This window comes from Lycorma delicatula, chromosome 5 (assembly GCF_047948215.1).
Source record: "Lycorma delicatula isolate Av1 chromosome 5, ASM4794821v1, whole genome shotgun sequence".
Taxonomy (NCBI): Eukaryota; Metazoa; Arthropoda; class Insecta; order Hemiptera; family Fulgoridae; genus Lycorma; species Lycorma delicatula.
Genome location: NC_134459.1, coordinates 3224111 through 3229683, shown reverse-complemented (window position 1 = coordinate 3229683; position 5573 = coordinate 3224111).

Sequence of the window (5573 nt, the reverse complement as noted above, 5' to 3'; positions counted from 1 at the left end):
GCAATATTATTCCTATTCACCCAACTACCACATTTTATACTGTTGATCGATCATTTGAAGAAAGAAAAAACTAAATGATAATATTTAAAGAATCTGGAAACTAAGATTCTGCATTACATAAGAACATAGTTGTTATATGCCTTAAAACCAGACTTATTTTATTTGTTTCCAGAAGTCCTCTTTCATCGACGTGGTGTTTCAACCTAGCAGATTATGTTCTTTTCTCTATTACTTTAGCTAACTTTTTAAACTGATCTTCAGCAACTGAAATATCTCCACTTCCATTTTAATTACTGTGTAATCTGACTTCTCTAAATAAGTCAGACTGCTGACAAAACACTTCTGTTTAAATCTTTTTCTTTTGGTATTTAAAAAAGTTGAAAATACTTCGTAGAAATGTTGCCAGGTTGAAAGAGTGAGCTGATTCTGATAGATTAATTTATTTAATAAAAATTTGTTTCTGTTTACATTTGAAATGGTTATGAGTTACTTTGTTTGACACCATAGTTGTAGAATTTCTTCTTTGAAATACTTGAACTTGCTCAGTATAACATTATCTGTAGTTGATTATGATAAATTACATTTTGCAATTTTATTTTACTCTTTTATCAGATTTAAGTTCTTTTTTTTCTGTTTTTGCACAATGAAAAACTTGTATTATCTAAGGAGATATATTAATTATACTAATACTCTTAAATGAAATTTAATTTGAGTAACTCTTGTAAAGTAATTATTGCCAGAATACAGAAACTGAAATCTTTACCAAAATATTGAGATTAAATATGCAAAATGTTCATAAGCAAGATAGCCAGCGTAAGAATACCGTTTTTTTTAAATCCACATTGTAAAACTTAATTGATACTAAAAAGTATTGTTTTGCTATTAAATATGTGAAACTGTGATGATTAAAGTAACTATCAAATGCTGGAGTAGTCATTAGGATGAAATCAGTGGAGTTAATGTAAATAATTATGCAATGTATTGCAATTGTACCTTCCTCTAAATATACTTTCTTTCTGTGTGGTCTCCATCAATTATATTAATTACTTTCACAAACAGCAGGCACAATTACTAAATTAGGCAAATATATAAACAAAAGCATGTAATTTGTAATAACTAATTCTTATAAAAAATTTCATATTTCATGAACTCAAAATAACATGCAAGATGTAATGTGTTTGTGTACATCACAATTTATTACAACATGCCATGCAAAACAAATGTGCACTCAGTTTTATCAAACCTGATAAATAAAAATGAGTAATATTTGTAAGGTATTTTATGTTTTTATTAATAAAATATTTATTTGATTGCTGAAACTTCTACAACATCTAAAAAGTATTAAAAATGAATGAAACAAGTTGAAACTATCTGTGTATAGTAATCTTTATATCATATTGTAAATGATTGCTTAAGTAGGATTTCATGTTTTCTACTAAAGACTTAGTTAATATCTTCTCGACAATTACACTTAATGGCAGGTTTATTAAGAACATGAATGATACATCTTTGAAACATTTCATATTGAAGTGCTTATCAATAGATTACTATAATTTTGTATATCAATCAATCCCATATAAGCACGAAGCTAGTGAATATGATGTCAAAATGTGAAGCCTTTCTATTTTTTTTATTCAAAGTGGGATCTTTCAAATGAAAGACCGAGTCACTAACATTTCATTTGGAGTCAGCAAAATTTGCAAAACTGATAATTATCAGTTTTAAAAAATGTTTATGATGGTGTGAATCTAATAGCATTGATTTACACAACAATTTTATGCTGAGAAATAACATTACATCGAGTCCAAGAAAAACTGATACAAAGTTTTTCTTCAATATGTTTGATCATATATTTTCAAAATGTAGTCGCAACAAATTCATACTGCAACATGCAATATTGATTAAATGTTTCAGGAATAATTGAATAAAGTTTCAACTGCTGTTGAAATGAATATTTCAAAATGATTAACACGATTTTTAACAATGATGTTAACAACTGTCGTAACTCAAACAGCACATTGGTTCCGGTATTTTTGACAATCTTTTTGTTTCATTTTGTCTGTCTATAAAACAAATGTACACTAATACACAGTTTTGGTTTTCAGATTTCAAAAATTTTGTATCACCTAACTGACATGATAAAGTTCACAAACCCAAAATAAGAAAATGTTGCAATTGTAATTAATTATAAATATAAAGATACCTCCCTTCCCAACTCCCCTAAAACATCCTACTCAAGTTAAAGAGATTAGTAGGTACCTTATTACAACTTTGGATAATAAATTAAATATCTGCATTATTTTTTTTAACTTCTGGGACCACCATTAGGTATTACTTAAGAGGATGAGATGAATGATAATTTTTGTAGCGTGTGAAAATATTAGACCTGTGAAAATCCTTACAACACCTGTGGAAAAATTTTTATTTTCAAATTAAACAGTCCAATAAATTATACATATTGCCTGGCGATAAAATAGGAGTGATCATTTGTAAGCTATAAATTGTTTATGTGATAAACTGACATGATGAAAACTTTCCTAGATCCATTTTGTAAAAAGGATAAAAAAATATTTATTAATCATTGAAAACAGTTTATACATCCATCCCAGTTACACCTGTTACCCAAAATTCTAAAACATTTTACTTATTGTATTACACTGATACAAACATAATTTTTGTTTCCTAATGTGCAATACATGATTTTTATGCTGAAAACAAATATGAACTCAGAATTTTTCTTTCGCCCTCAATTTTTAAATTTTAATAAAAGGATTTTTTCAACATATAGTTAGCATTTTAAACTCCTATATTGTATTTTGTTAGCTCATTTTTTATTGTTTAACTTTGTTAACATAATTTGTAAGCTATAAATAAACAATACTAGACAAAGAATTAAATCATATAGTCACATGTTATGACATATTTAATACTGAAGAGTGAGCCTCCATGGACAAGATTATCATGTCTGTGCAGGTAAAAACATGTAGCTGAAAACACGGCTTTGTTGTTTGTATGAAGCACTGGATTTAGGAATGAATTAATTTTGTTCTGTCTTATGTTTGTTAAAAGTGCAGTATAATGCCTCGAAATTGTGTAAATGATATGGGTACCTTTTGTTATGTATATGGTGAGTTTACTGTAAAATCAAATAGAAAAAACATTACACCTTTAATTAAAAAAGCATATCATTTGAACTTTCACTGTAAAATTGGTAATCAGGATAAAAAGTGAGCTCCTCATATAGTATGCACTAATTATTCTGTATACTTAAAGAGAATGGCTGAAAGGTACACAGAAGGCTTTGCCGTTTGGTGTATCTATGGTTTGGCATGAACCAAAGGATCATGTAACTGATTGTGACTTTTGTTTAACAAGTGTCTGTAATTTCTAAAAAATCTAAACATGCTGTAAAATATCCTTCATTGCAATCAGGCCTGTACCTCACAGTGAAATTATTGCAATTCCTGAGCCACCTGTGAATGTATGTTTCGAAAGCAGTACTGAAGACAACAATGATTTTGATTTTGAATTATCTTCCAATAAGCCACATCTTATATCACAAGGTGAATTAAATGACCCTGTTAGGGATTTAAATTTATCAAAAAATCAAGCTGACCGTTAGGATCAAAACTGCAAGGTTGGAATCTATTTCAAAAAAATACAAAAATTTTGACCCAACAAAAAACTTTATTGATGAAAATAATTTGGTTTATTGCACAAATATTGATGAGCTTATGTTGCACTTAGAACAAGTTCATAAACTTTTCATCAATTCGTCTGGCACCTTTTCATAGATTCGTCAAAGTATAATTTAAAAGTGGTTTTACTACATGATTGTATTAAATATCCTTCAATGCCAATCGCTTATGGTATTAATTTGAAAAAGTCATATGATGTGATGAAAGATGTTCTTAAAAACATACATATGTGGTGATTTGAATGTTATACTAAATACATATGTTTTCTTTGTGAAAAGGACAGCCAAGCTAGGGTTAAAAATTTTGTTTCCAAGGTGTGGAAGAAACGAGACAACTTAACTCCAAATGGGAAAAATATTCATCACCCCTTACTTGAACCCAAAAAAATATTTTTACCCCCTTTCCATATAAAGCTAGGACTAATGAAAAATTTTGTAACAGTAATTAAGAATGATAGTCCTGAATTTTTGTACATCAGGCAGAAATTTCCAAATATAAGTGAAGGAAAAATTAAAGAAGGAATATTTGTTGGTACTCAAATATGAGAATTGGTCAAAGATGTATTTAACTAAATGTTAAATAATGTAGAAAGTGCAGCTTGGGCTTCATTTAAAGACTTTGCTGAAATTTTCTCAAACAAAAATCCAACAATTACCACGATATTATTAATCAACTTCATACAGAGCTATGGTATGTAATATGTCTTTGAAAATAAATTTCCTTCACTCGCATCTGGATTTTTCCCCAGACAACTTCTGTAATGTAAGTGACGAATACAGTAAACGTTTCCACCAAGACAATTGGGTGATGGAAAGCCACTGTAAAAGGAAATTAAATACTAACATGCTAGTCAGTTATTGTAGGACATTAATTCAGGATGTGCCTGAGGTTGTTTATAAAAGAAAAGCATCAGCTAAATCATTCTAACACAGATAGGCCATACAAAATTACAGATTTTAACTATATTTTCCCTTAATTTTTTTTAAGCATAATTTGTATCGCACTTAAATAAATATTGAAAAGGTTTTTTTGTCTATCATTGTTACCAAAGGAAGGAAGAAATTTTTGTAAATCATTCTTCATAATAGTTTTAGGGCCAGGTAATATTTTTTACCCCGTTTTTTTTTTTCAAAAATCTTTCTCTTCGCCATTTTGTAGTACCGTTTTTACCTATGTAATAATGGTTTTTGTTCAGAGTCGCTATCATGATCAAGCTAAAATCACTCTCTCCCCGTTTCTTCTGATTTAACCTTCGGAACCACCGTAAGGTATTAGTGAAGAGGATGATGTAAATGAAGTGTAGTCTTGACACTCTCAGGTCGACCATTCATGAGATGTGCGGTTAATTAAACTCGACCATCAAAGAACACCGGTAAACACGATCTAGTATATAAGTACCTTTATTATGATTTGAATCTTCGACTTCGAAACAGCTGAGTTGGGATGATGAGTTCACCACTAGACCGACCCTGTCAGATTCATTGACGACGGTTCCATTTCGTAAGTTATATTAAAGTTCAAAAATAACTTTTTGCAATGTTTTCAAAAAAATAGTTTTGCACACAAAAAATATAATCATGTATAAAATAATACACTATATATATATACTTTTTATACACTATGTTTATTTTTATTTTTTTGTCTTCAGTCATTTGACTGGTTTGATGCAGCTCTCCAAGATTCCCTATCTAGTGCTAGTCGTTTCATTTCAGTATACCCTCTACATCCTACATCCCTAACAATTTGTTTTACATATTCCAAACTATGTTTATATATAAGTAAAACTTTGACACTAAACATTAAAATAAGATTGTTATGAAAAGTTATATATATATATATATATATATATATATATATATATATATATATATATAT